The sequence below is a fragment of the Babylonia areolata genome, chromosome 6 (assembly GCF_041734735.1).
Source record: "Babylonia areolata isolate BAREFJ2019XMU chromosome 6, ASM4173473v1, whole genome shotgun sequence".
Classification (NCBI taxonomy): Eukaryota; Metazoa; Mollusca; class Gastropoda; order Neogastropoda; family Buccinidae; genus Babylonia; species Babylonia areolata.
In genome coordinates, this window is record NC_134881.1 from 40,202,369 (window position 1) to 40,216,684 (window position 14,316).

General features: G+C 38.9%; 2 protein-coding genes across 8 annotated transcripts in view; one reads left to right on the forward strand and one right to left on the reverse strand.

Moving 5' to 3' along the window:
• LOC143283008 (3-oxoacyl-[acyl-carrier-protein] reductase FabG-like) overlaps nucleotides 1-12,244 on the reverse strand; it is a 37,976-nt gene extending 25,732 nt beyond the window's left edge. For 2 of the 4 annotated variants that reach the window (XM_076588993.1, XM_076588990.1), the window contains exons 1-2: nucleotides 12,087-12,234; nucleotides 4,783-5,492 (exon numbers count right to left, since the gene is read on the reverse strand). The gene's annotated coding sequence lies outside the window, so the exon portion shown is untranslated. Of the gene's footprint in view, nucleotides 1-4,782; nucleotides 5,493-8,182; nucleotides 8,669-12,086 lie in introns of those variants that run through there. The other 2 variants (XM_076588992.1, XM_076588991.1) reach the window with 2 other exon arrangements.
• The window catches only part of LOC143283006 (uncharacterized), a 44,149-nt gene continuing 31,846 nt past the window's right edge, over nucleotides 2,014-14,316 (forward strand). For 3 of the 4 annotated variants that reach the window (XM_076588983.1, XM_076588988.1, XM_076588986.1), the window contains exon 1: nucleotides 2,014-2,479. The gene's annotated coding sequence lies outside the window, so the exon portion shown is untranslated. Of the gene's footprint in view, nucleotides 2,480-12,382; nucleotides 12,462-14,316 lie in introns of those variants that run through there. The other variant, XM_076588985.1, reaches the window with a different exon arrangement.

A 14,316-nucleotide genomic window follows, 5' to 3' on the forward strand; every position in this document is an offset into this window, starting at 1 on the left:
ATTCATTGAAAATATGGGAAAGTTTATTATTTTAGTGTGTTCTTCGAATGGTTTTGACACTGGGGTTGGTCTAAGATTTGAGGGGTTTGAGTGGTCACCTGTCTTGGACAATGGGAAGATTTTACTGAGCTTATTATTAACATATTGGAAAATAAATCAAAGCGGGGTAGCTATTTTAATGATCAGTTTTGCCATCCAGATAATCCAGGTTTCTTGTATTTGACTGCTTTATCGTAGTATTAAGACAGTATATAGGGTTGTATAATGTCTGATACTGATAGGAAAGGAATGGATACTCAACTGAAGTGAATCTTAGATTTAAAAAAATACAAAATAAAAAAAAAATCGTTTAAAAATTTAAGTTGTTTTTCCATGCATCATTTGTTATCAGTTGTTCTGATGTAAATAAGAAATAATTATAGTCGCTTAAATTGCGATTTGGAACATTGTTACTTTGTTGATGGCAGTCCAAATAGATTGAGAGTTGCGTTTATCAGATACTAAGTCCTTGTATATATATATAATATATTCTGCTTTACGTTTCATTGACGTTACCTATTTATTGTTTATCCATGAAGGAAATCTTTATGATTGTCAGCTTCAGTTTGGAAGGTCATGTTTGTGCACTTCTTTTTTCAGCTTCCGCTGTTTCCCATGACAGTTTGAGGTGGCGCTACACCTTTTTCGACTCACTGACGTGTATAAACAAAGTGAGTCTGTTATAGCCATCTGTTCGGTTAATTGTGTGTGTGTGTGTGTGTGTGTGTGTGTGTGTGTGTGTGTGTGTTTGTTATTATGGAATCAATGTGTGATTTGATAACCATCACCGGATCTGTTTATGTCAGTAAACGTGTATCAGGATCAGTATCAGCAGCTCAAGGAGGCGTCACTGCATTCGGACAAACCTGCTAAGCAGATGCCTGACCAACAGCGTAACCTGATGCGCTTAGTCTGGCCTTGAGAGAGAGAGAAAAAAAATCTATCAATAAATAACTTCTTCTTTTTTTTCTTTTTTTTTTTTTTTAAGAAAGAAAGATAAATTACATGGAATCAATATGTGAATGAATATTTGTTGTTCTGATTATATTTTTGACCGTGGCCGAGCCGCGCATTGTAATTCAAAGAATGTACGTGTGACTGATACTCAATGTCAGTTCAGCGTATACTGTTTTTAACTTTGATGTATGCCGCCCGGCTGGGCATTATACCACATATCAGGGGAATCAATGTGTGAACGGAGTTTCTGTCTATATCATTATTTTGTTGTAAACGGGCAATGTAATAATAATAATGTTCGAATAAATAAATAATATTTTTTTGTTCTACCCGTGTATATCCAAAGCAATATAATTATTCACGGTAACTTCCTAACTTGTGTACAAAATTACACTGATTTAGTGTATCTGCAAATCTTTGTCTCAATTTTTGTTTTTTTAAGTTGAGGGAAAAAGAAGAAGAACGATAGGTTTTTTTGTTGTTGTTGTTGTTTTTTGTTACGCCTTAATTAATTGTCTTTTCTTAAATTGACGTACGTAAAGATTGTCGAACTTTTTCTACAAAAGATCGAGTCCCACCTATAACAATAACTGCCCCCCCGCCCCTCCCCCCGTGCATGTTGTTCTTCTTCTTTCCCTTGACTACCGCCTTCATCATTTTGAAGATTCTGTAGACTGTGTTGTTTTGTTGCCAAATCGATTTTTTATGATTTACTTTACTTTATTTCATTTCATTATATTTTTTCAAAGAAAATATACTATACCATTCGTTTATAGGAAGAAAAGGAAAAATGAACCCACCCATGCAGTCACATATATCACTTTTGACCAGATGATTTCATTTTACTGTGTTAAATTATTGATACAGTTCACATCACGTCATAGCACATTGGATATTTAAAAAAAAAGTTTGATTCTGTCTTTTTCACAGCTCTGACGTGTGTGTGTGTGTGTGTGTGTGTGCGTTATTTAGGAAGCATATTCATTCAATTTCAATAATGTATTAATTGTCTGTTTGACGTTTAAACTTATTGGACATTTTCTTGCTGGGCTTGGTTTTCGATGTCTGTGATGTTAAGGTTTTAAATCGACTTTTTGAGTGTTCAGTTGTGTTCATGAGTATCGTACTATTGTCATTTGCATTGGTGCATTTGTTTTCTATGCAAAGCATATATACTAACTGCGTAATTGGAACACATTATTGTCTTCATGCAATCCTTTGAAGCGCAATAACATATGTGAGAGACATAAAGTCAAACTTCTGGAGACTTTATCCATCTTATGGCATTGCATACTTTTTCTTTTTCTGAAATCAACGAACCACGAAACAGTTATTCGGATTTTCAAAGATTTGTAACTTTGACAGTGCAAATTTGTAGTTGTCTCCCCGAATTAGCTTCTTCCTGTTTGGTAACGGAAAAGTTGCGAGCCAGCAGGGCAGCAAAATTTTTGCCAACGGATGGAAACATTTACAAGGGAAAGTGGTGAGTTCGTTACAGAAATATTCCCAGTTTTTCGGCTGAATGGAATGTGTAGGAAAATCATTATGGAGTGTAAGGAAATTAATTCCTTTCAGGTCTGACAGAACGATTCATTCACCATTGCAGATGTTTTTCCTTCTGCTGTTCTCAGTGTGAATTGAATAATGGGTATTTGCTACTATTGTCTATCTGTTCTTGGTATTTAGCAAGAATTTTATCAAAGGTTGCTAAACTAGCATAGGAAAAACAGTAGAAATACAGTTATATGCTACTGTTTAGTGAGATAGGCCTAGGTCTGTCGGATTTTAAAAGACGCTATTCTTTCGGGGAAATCCGAAGTTATTTATAGTCGCATGGATTGCCCTTTTTCTTCAAAAAGCAAGTGGAGAGCCTGGGGGGAAAAGAAGACATCTCTCTCTCTCTCCCTCTCTCTCTCTGTGGGTGTGTGTGTGGTTCTCGAAATCCTAAAATTTGCTCTGTAAGGGTGCATCTCTGTGCACTCTAATCAGTTAGTGGGTATCAAGGCATCTCATGAGCCTAAGCTTAGCATAACTTAACTAGAAAAAGTGAAAATAAAAAGTATGCCTGCAGATGTCAGTATTTCAATCGATTCATGTTGTTTAATACATTTTCCACTCCCTCTTTGTAATTTTATTTTTTATTATCACCAATATCATCTTCTTGTTAAGTGAATATGTTTGGATGAGGTTACCTTGTAATCCTCTTCCCTTCAAGAGAGGTAATTTAGGATAGATGCAGTTTCTGTGTGCACCATGTTTTAACTTTCTGGAACTAATTGGGTCGATATTCTTTGTACTTTTTCCACAGCAGTTGATGCCTTTTCAGCTATGGGTGCCATAGTGTTCTCATGCTCCTTGTGCAGCCAAACCAAACTTAAATTTTGCCCAAACAGTCATTATGTGTGAATTATTAATGATCTTTTTGCAAGTCCATTTGATTTTCTTTATCAGTTGCTTTCTATGTAGGGGGATAACAGTTTAGAGCTGAATCCAATGCAGCACTGAAGTTTGTCTTTCACATACTGCAAACTGGGTATTTATCATTGTTCTTTGAACACACTGAGTCAAAGAGAAAGATTTCAAACATTGAAACAATATTACACATTTCTAACAAAGATGAAATGGCAGCGAAGTTGAACTACATCTGGAACATTTGTTGAGCTACCATGTTGTGCAGGTTTGTCCGTGTGTTCATTGTATGTTCTGTGGTGTGAAGCAGTTCAAGAGAAGATTTCTTCATATCACGCCACTTGAAAACAGTAAATTAACTGATTCATTTGAAACATTATACCTTGATTTTTTTTTTTTTTGTGTGTGTGTGTGTGTGTTTTTTTGTTTTGTTGTTGTCATTGTAGCAAGACACGAAGGACAAAACAGCAACAACAAAAACCAGATTGGAAATCAGCATGAAAAGAAAAGGGTGGTGTTAGATTCATTACATAGAACAATGCCGTAACAAGTCTTTTGATAAATGAATAAGCTCGGAAATGTAATTTTTTAAGCATAAGCCTTCATCTAAGTGATAATTATGATTTATCAACTTTTGAAGACAAGACCACAAAATGTGAACCTACATAGTATCATATAGATTCGCCAAGAGCATTGGTATATATATTTTTAAATATTTGGCTGTGCCTGAAATGTTAGGATTTATTTCATACTTGTAAGTTGTATGGTCAATGTTACAATTAGCCCTACGTAATTTCTTGCTGCCCCAAACTTTATAAGTACCAGTGAGTTGTCAGCCTGAAGCTGTGTCCTTATCACAAGTGTGCAGATACTACAGTAAGCAGTTTTGACGTAAATCACTAGCAGAGGATGTTAAAAACAAAGGATGATGTGTGTGACTTTGTCATATGACTGTTGGGTCACTTGACTTGCAGTAGCTCGTTCAGTCATTGTTTCAATCAAGACAAAATGATTATAATAATGTCAAGATACAATTTCAGATTTTGTCAAGTTGTATCAGGACAGTGGATGTTTCATTGTCTCACATCCACACATTTAGTTACTTAGACTTATGCACTAATGTAGGAGAATGTGTGTGTTTGTGTGTGTGTGTGTGTGTGTGTGTGTGTGTGTGTGTGTGTGTGTGTTTCGGTTTTCTGGTACATATACCATGCCCTGCTACCCCCCTTATCCCTCATCCTCTCTCTCTCTCTCTCTCTCTCTCTCTCTCTCTCTCACATATATGTGTAAGTGCGCATACACAAAAGCAGACCATTTTCCACACACAGATGCAGAAGAGCATGCACACACATAGACACTCAAACACTTTTTACTCACTTAAGACTCAGAATTCCTACAGGAACACAGGGCAGCAGCAGCATTCCTCCAACACGCATGGTTCTGTGAGATTCCCTCCTGCTGTACCAATGTCAATCCGGCTAACTTCACCTCTGCATCAGTGCTCTGGTGCCATGTCTGCCTCGATCTTCTTTCCCACTTTTTGTCAACCCTGGGGGTTCCTATCAAGGGCTAGATGGGTGATGTTTGAGGGAGACAGCTGCAGTGTGGTCTGTCCACCGCCCATCCCCATACCCCACTCATTTTTACTTGATTTCTGTGTCACAAGGTGGCGTTGGAAATGGCATTGGACTATCTGGTCGTTGTCAGGAGCATGCAGGTGATGGCCTTGGATTTCCTCAATGACTTCAGAACTGTGAAGCTAGACTGACTTCACACTGGTGTTAAAGATTCTGAACTTATTGAGAAATCAAAGGGCTGAAGACCTCTGTGTTGGTCACAGTGTGTTGAACTTGAAGGCATGCCTGGCCTTGCTTCAACTTTCTTCGTCTGCACTGCCTCTCTAACTGACCACGCTGCCAAGGTAGACAAACTTTTGTACTTCATTGATGCCCTCCCTTTGCAGTTGAATGGGACCTTGCTGCCTGTTGTTGACTTGCATGACCTCTGTCACCTTGATGTTGATTCCAAGACCAGTCGTGTCTGCTTCTTCAGCTGCACAGGACAGTTGTTCCAGAGTATTGTGATGTCTGTGTGAGAGAAAGGTGATATCGTCAGTGGATTGATGGCCTAGTGGTAACATGTCCGCCTAGGAAGTGAGAGAATCTGAGCACACTGGTTCGAATCATGGCTCAGTCGCCAATATTTTCTCCCCCTCCACTAGACCTTGAATGGTGGTTTGGACGCTAGTCAATCAGATGAGACGATAAACTGAGGTCCCGTGTGCAGCATGCACTTGGCGCATGTTAAAGAACCCATGGCAACAAAAGAGTTGTCTCTGGCAAAATTCTGTAGAAGAATCCACATCGTTAGGAAAAACAAATAAAACTGCACGCAGGATAAAATACAAAAAAAAATGGGTGGTGCTCTCAGTGTAGCGGTGCGCTCTCCCCAGGGGAGAGCACCCTGAATTTCACACAGAGAAATCTGTTGTGATGAAAAAGAGAAATACATTACGATACAAGTACAGGCGTTCTGGCTGTTTCATGAAGGTCCACCAGATGCCATGCTCTATTTCTTGTCTGCTGTCAAGTGCTTTATAATCCAGTCTACCATTAACAGGAAGAAGGTCGGCCAAAGGAGGCAGCCTTGTCTTACACCAGTCTGCACTTGGGATGGATCTGTAAAGCTTCCCATCATGTTTGATTTTGCAGGGTGATGTGTTTAGGATTTCCTTAAAATGTTCAGCCCACCCTGCCTTCTGTCCATTCTGATTGGTGATGGTTATGTCATCTTTTACTTCATTCAACTCTCACTGCTCGGATGGGATTAGTTCCATTTCATACATCCTGAACATATTCACACACACACACACACACACACACACACACACACACACACACACACACACACACACACACACACTGTTATCAGATATAAATGAGAAAACAAAATTAATTCTTCTCAAGCAAAAGCATCCATAAAAGCTAGCATAGATTTTTTACTTATACTGTTATCACATGAAACTGAGAAAAATTGTTCACAAGCAGACACATACATGAATGCTAACATTGCATATATATCTCATTTTTATGCACCCTGGCATATATATATATATATATATATATATATATATATATATATATATATATATATCCATGCACCCAGACACATGCCCCCACTCACACACCTTGCATATAATTTATACATGTGTATTAGTTTTATTATTACCCAATAAAAATTAAAAAAAGAAGAAAGAATTGCATATTCACGCACACAGACACATGCACTTAGTTCATCAAGCGAACAATTAATATGTTAACTCTCTCTCTCTCTCATGCACACACACACACACACACACACACACACACACACACACACAAAGTTTCATGTTCACAAGGAGGTGTCACTGCTTTAGGACAATTCCATATATACCCTGCACCACATCTGCTAGGCAGATGCCTGACAGCAGCATAATCCAACACGCTGGTCAGTGTGCATGCATGCATATAGTATTATATTATTATATGTACTTATTTGGGTGGATTTCTTCTTCACAGTTTTGCCAGAGAGCAACGTTTTTGTTGCCATGGGATCTTTTTTTTTTTTTTTAGTGTGCCAAGTGTGTGCTGCACACAGGACCTCAGTTTATGATCTTATTTGAAAGACTAGACACTCAGTTTGATTCTCCAGTCAAGCTTGGGAGAAAGGGCGAGAGCAGGAATTGAACCCACACCCTCAATGGACACTGCAAGGCAGATGCACTAATCTTCCACATAGTCGAAGCCGCTTATAGCGAATCGCCAGGGATTATTTAAAACTGCTTCGTTATACCCGGCTTTCGTGACATCCAACGTGCTGGTTTTTATTTATTTCCTGTCAGGGTGCTTACACACACACACACACACACACACACACACACACACACACACACACACACATACATGCCCACATACATGGGCAGTAATCAAGCTCATTTCCTAGGCTGTTATATGCTTGAAAAAAAAAAAGATTAAAAAAAAAAAAATCTCCAAAGTATGGCTGTGAATTAATGTAAACAGATCACATTGGCCAAAATTACAATTTGAAAGCTCAGGAACCAATGATAAGTAAAACAGGTGAACAAAATTCACTGTATTATTCTGAATACCTCAGAATCAGTATCAGTATCAGTATCAGTAGCTCAACGAGGCGTCACTGTGTTCCGACAATTCCATATATGCCACACCCCATCTGCTAAGCAGATGCCTGACCAGCAGCGTAACCCAACATGCTAAGTCAGGCCTTGAGAAAAAAAAAAGGGGGGGGGGGGGGGGGGGGGGGGGGAAGAACAGAAAAAAAAGAAAAGAAAATAAGAAATAGAAATAAAGATGAAATGAAATAAAATAAAAACAAATAAATATGCACGGAGATCTCCTGACACATGTGTACACTTACACACTTGTGCGCACACAGACACACATGCACGCACACACACACCCACACGCACACGCACGCACGCACGCACGCACACACACACACACAGACTGCCACTGATTGGCCGTAAGAGGGATGGGAAAAGATCTCTGATGCCAGTTTGTTGCTCAGTCTATTGTATTTGGAAAAGCCCACAGAGACTCTTTTCGTTTTGAAGAAATTTGCGCAATGTTGGTTTGGAAATGATGCAAATATTCGTTTGATTTGCAGAGCATCGTGCTCTACCTTTCATGCTAGACTTACGGCCACTCCCTCTCTCTACCTTTCTTTTTTTGAAGTGATCGATGGTGTGATGGCCTTGTACCTGTTCTTTTTGGTATTCTTTGACTTTCCTGAGGACTTCCGATTTTCCTGGATGTAGGCCGCTCGTTGTTGTTGCGTTACCAGCAAGTCTGTCAGCTCGCTCATTTTCCCTTAACACCTGCATGTCCCGGGCTACTATTATGACCGTGTTATTTTTGTGAATCTGAAAGTTGTGCATTGTCTTATGCCACTCTGGGCTTCCTATTCCACTGTCATTTTTTTTGTATGAGGTTCATTGAGTCTGTTATAATCATGGCATATTGCCGGGTTTCCAGGCATGTGAATAGATGATAGCCACTGGAGAGCATGTGTCATAGTTTCAAGTTCCATCGTTAGGCTGGAGGTTGTGACTCTGTAGGCAGTATTCTCTTTCCTATAGTCCGGGGCAGATACAAAAATGGTCGAAATGCGTGCAACAAAACCGTTCTTTTCACGATGAAATAGAATAAATCATATTGATCACACTGATATAAAGTTTACCGCCTAGAAGGTGGGCGGGAACATAATTAGATTTTGGTTTTTGATAATTATTTTTCACACGTCTGGCCATGAGAGAGCGCTTTACAAAGAGTCGCAAGGCAAGAGCAAGCCAGGATTTCGCAAGGGCGGTTTAAGGGGTCGCCAGAGGAAAGCGTTTAGCGCGGTACAGTACTTGTGACTGACTGCTGCCGCGCTGATGCTGTCCTATACCTCCGTTAGTACGACACTGCGGCAGATGACAGATACCGTACAGAAAATAATAGAACTCTTTGGGGTCAAAAGGAAATAAACAATTTTAGACACAATCACTGTTTCTGACACATGGCGACGTGGTGATATTCGGATACTGGCATAAGATTTCGAACCAAGTCAACGCATGTAGTTCGATAAGACTGCTTTGAGTTGAAGACTTGTTGCATCAAAAATTCCAAACAACAAAGATCAAAGTAGAAAATCACCCCCTTAAATTAGCTTGATTCTGGCTTTCACTGTCTGGTAAAGTTTTATCACGAAATGATGTAGTTTATCAGTTCACGAGACAGACGAAGTGTGGAAAAAAAAAAAAAAATTGTTGTACAGTCCGAAACACGTCAGTCCCCACGTGCTTATTGTTTTGCAGAATTTGAATAGAGCAGCCACATTGTACATCACACAAGTTCTGAAAAACCAACACATTGTACATCACACAAGTTCTGAAAAACCAACACATTGTACATCACACAAGTTCTGAAAAACCAAACTATACATTGATTGTGAATGAATTTCTTAAAATTAATTAAGTTTGAAGCATTTCACATTTAGTAGTGCTTGAGATGAAGTCAGGCGTCACATTCGGACACGGAACACATGTGCTTTGGCTCTGCTTTACGCAGATAATAAAATTCCTTATTTTTAGTTGTTGTTTGTTGTTGTTATTATTGTTGTTGTTTGGTTTTGTTTTTTTCTCATAGTTTTACCTTTATTACATTTTGTTCTTCTGCAATCCTATATATTTGTTCACTGTGAGGATAACGATAATCAGTTTTCTGTTGATTGATCGAATAGAAAGATGCAAAGAATCCGGTGTTTTTATCACAATTCTTCAGATAAAGAGGATAACTTTTGTCAAGGGATATAAATTATACAATTCTCATTCCATAATAAGATGAACAGTAGTACTTTAAACAGTTAAACTGGGGAGAGTTGATATGAAAATGGAGTGTCTGCAGTGTTTCTGAAAAAAAACAAAAAAACATCCAGGGTGGGGAAGTTAGTTTAGGTATTTTGGGTCCCATGTTACATATGTCATAAAGGTTTAGGTAATCATTAATAAAATACATAATTTTGCACAGACTTTGTTTGATTTCATTGCATAGGCTAAGGACTGCATGATAGATTCATTACTATCATTATTATAAATCCAGTAATTCAAACATCTATGTTGGGAAAGTTAGTTTGGGTAATTTGGATTGTGTTACACATGTTACAATACAGTTTTACATAATCATTTATAAAATTTATGATCCGTTGTTATCATTATGATTATTATTTATATCCCACGCTAAATCGACGTCTACTGCGCCAGGGTTCGTGAGTCACATTTGCAAATACCGGTTCATTTCCAAGTGAAAGAAAAATATGTATTTCATACCGTCCTTTTCATATCAAGACATGGGGTTCAATTTTGCCATCATCTGCCATCCATACTTTCTGAACTAATTTATTGTGTGGACAGAGCGCCGATAATGTTCACTGAAACCGAACCTAGTTAACACATATTTAGATATTTATATTCTACACGTTAATAAGCGGGGCATGGAGTATATATCCAAGTTGTGCATTGCTTAAGATATCAACAAAATTGTACTTACTAACTGAATGATCCCGTGCTGCCTTCGTAAATTCACCTTTGCAGTCGGTATAATACCGATTTCATTCTTTATGATATGTCATGAATGGTAAGAAACTGGAAAACACTCATAAAAGCGAATTTGCGTCTTCTACTAATATAGTATAAAATGCATGAAATTGAAAATGTTTGTTTCCTCTTGACCCCAAAGAGCTCTGTTCCTAGTTGTCTGTTCGAGAATCAGTTGTCTGCCGCAGTGACCTGCCCACAGATCAGCATCAGCGCAGTCTGAGTAACGTGTACTGTACCGCACTGAACGCTTTCCTCTGGCGTAACCTTCGCATGTTCCTGCCGTGCGACTCTTTGTAATGCGCTTTCACACGGGCAGAAGTAATAAAAACATACGATTCTGGACATTAAAAATCAAAATCTAATTATGTTCCCGTCCCCCTATAGTGGTCAACTTTATATCAGTGTGATCAACATGAGATTTATTCTATTTTATCGTAAAAAGAACGGTTTTGTTGCTCACATTTGGACCTAACACAAATTTTAATCTAAATTCCCTGGCCTAGTAGTTGAGTTGAGTGTACGACCTATCGGCAATAAGCCCTTATGGTCAAGTTGTTCGTGGCTGTGGTCTTATGCCCTAGCCTAAGACACGAACTCGGATTATATTTGCCCAGACAGTCAGCACGCACACTTAAACCATGATTCTGAGGTGGCGCTCTGTCATTGGGTACACGGGCTGTACACGCGTTGGCTGAGCAAATCGCTAAAAGCGGGCAGGCACAGTCATACTAGCTCACGTCATCACGTGGAGTGTTAGGGGTGGTGGGAGCTGATGCGATGGGGAAGGAATGCGGAAATGTTGACAACACCAAATGAGCTCACGTGCTTCTGTTTCAAATTCTATTTTATATACTTACCCCCGTTTATTATTGTTATTTGTTGCTGTCCGTATTATTAGTATTATAATTTATTTGTTTATGGTATAATCGCACCTTAGCATCCTAAATTCAGCTCGAGAATTTTAGGATGTTCAAGTGGGTTTCATTCCGTTCATTCCGCCCGACTTTAGCATCATCAATTCAGAATTTATGTATGTATTTATTCATTTTTTCAGTATAACATCAGCGCAGATTCCCACCCTCACCTTCGATCCCCTCTTCTTTCCGATCAGCAGCTCGACCGACGGAGGCACACCATTTCTTTCATAAACAAAACCAAAACGGTAATCATTATCCCCCACCTCCTTTCTCTGACCCAGTTAGTGATCAGCAGCGTTTTGGCTTTTAAAAGAATTACTGAATTACAGAACAAGAAATCTGAATGTCCACACACGCACGCACACGCAACCACACACACAAACACAGTGACACACACTGCACACACACACAGAGCCTGAGAGAGAGAGAGAGAGAGAGAGAGAGAGAGAGAGATCAAAACGTAACAAACCATATCAAAGAGACAATAATCACAGCTGACAGATCATGCTTAATTGAAACGTAGTAAGACTGTTGATTCAAAAGGTCTGTCCAAAACAAAGAAAGAATTAAAAGACGGAATAGCATTACATCTGCAAACAAGGACTTGCCTGTTGCCTGTACTCGGCAGTGTGCCGTGCTTTGTCCGTTGTTGTCGCCAACACGAATTCCAGTCAAACTGAAAGGTACACAGAATAGAACCTAAAGCCAGTTTTCATTTTTAGCGATCTCGACCAGGCTCTAAAACAAACGCGAAATTAACCCCTACTTGTAATCAGATCAAATGTTGCTATCGTTTGGCTGTTCCACTGTGTGCTGCGCAATCTCTATTTTAAACACGAAACGGGTTTCCCCGCTATTCGTAGGCCATGATGTTCGCGATGATTCGGTTGCAATAAACGACGAAACTTGGACAAGGAGTGAAGCCACTAGTTACAGAAATCTGTGCCTTGGTGTCCAAATTTGTGATATTATTGACAGTGCAGGTGAATAGTGGGTTTTTTGTGTTATTTATTTATTTTTATTTTTGGACATGGATGTTACTTTTCTTCATTGATACATTTCAAGAAAACAGTAACAACAATGTATGTATGTATGTGTATATATATATATATATGTGTGTGTGTGTGTGTGTGTGTGTGTGTGTGTGTGTGTGTGTGTGTGTAATGCTAAAGAAAGAAAAGAATTGTCCCAGAGAAAAGCATTGCCCTGTTTTTTTCTACTCTCAAATTTTAGACATATTGTCTATAACGACTGTCATCACCTCCATTTGACATCAGTATCAAAGATAATAATAATAATTTGAGAATAATTAATCAAATAATAGAAAAAAAAGAGTGAATTAATTTTTTTTTCTCTTAAACAAAAAATCTCACAGTTTTCTTCTTCACTCTTGTCACCCGACCCCCCCAACACCACTGTCAATATTCAAAGGAATTGGAGTGGGCATTGGAAGAAGACTAAGGTTGATTTGTTCAGAGGAAGAGGATCTTCAGAAAAGGCTGACTGTGTATGCTTAGTATCTGGTGATGTCAGGATGGACCTGGTCCAAAGCTATGGCAGACCTAAAGAAAAGGGGTATCGAAATCCAGAGAAGTTAATGCTGCATGCAGGACTTAAAAAAACAAGGAAGCCAGAAGAAATGTGATACTTGTGCACATTCAGAGAACAGAGGTGAGTTTGTCTGCCCTTGGGGGATGGAAGAATGTGGAAAATCAGAAACTGCCTTACAACTCAAAATGTCGTGTACATAATGACATGCCAAATCCATCCAGATTTTCTGTATGTTGGATCAAGCAAAAAAAAACCAACAAAACAAAACACACAAAAAACACCCCCCCCAAAAAAAAGCAACAACAGCAAACAACCAAAAAAACAAAGAAACAACAAAAAACAGATGGGTTAACTCACTCAGTACAGCCAGTCCTCTCTTCTCCTCTACACAGACCCCTCGGATGTCCAGTGGGTGTCTGAATGACCCAACCTTTAGCTTCCGTCGTCAGAATTGTGGTATTCTTTGTCAACATTCACCTCTTCAGTATAAGAGCCTTCCGCTTGCAATATTTTGATGATGGTAATTGGGGTGAAACGCTGTTAACGTCGTCTCTTTCGCCGTTCGTATGGAGAGAGTTAACCTTAAGAGTGATACAAAGAAGTGCAAAACGACCAGTTGTCAGCTTGCCCAGCAATACAAGTCGTCAAAATACTTGATGTTCCCTTTTTTTTTTTTTTCTTTTTTTTTTCTGAGGGTGGGTTTTATGTTGACATAAGAAAATATATTTATTAACTTGATCTTTTTTTTTGTTTCATTAAGTAGCTTTCAGTTTATTTTTTTTCCAGTTTGTGCTGCCCCGTGTTCAGTTCTGAGAATGCTGACAGCTGTAAGTTTGCTCAGGTAGTTAACTAAGGGATTAAATAAATAGATAGATCAGACAAACAAACCAAACCCAAACATCAGAGATTTTGGAGAAAAGTTGGTCAGAGGTGACAGGTTGAAAGAGTTAATGAACTGTTGGCTTTTTTGGAACAAGCTCCCTGATAACCTCCGTCATTCTGATTCCCTCGCATCTTTTAAATCTCGTCTCAAAACTCACCTTTTCCCTCAGCAATAAGTTCAATTGTGGCAGGTCCACTTCCTTTGCGTTAGCTGTGCTTGACTATGTGTGTATACATATGTATGTGTACATAGCTACATGCATGTATATGAATGTGTATTGTGTGTGCGTGTGCGTGTGTTTATGTAAGTTTGTGCCTGCCTATGTGTGCGTATGTGTTAGGGTAGCTGTTAGATACACATGTATGTTAAAATGTATGTATGCAGCGTGTGTGTGTGTGTGTGTG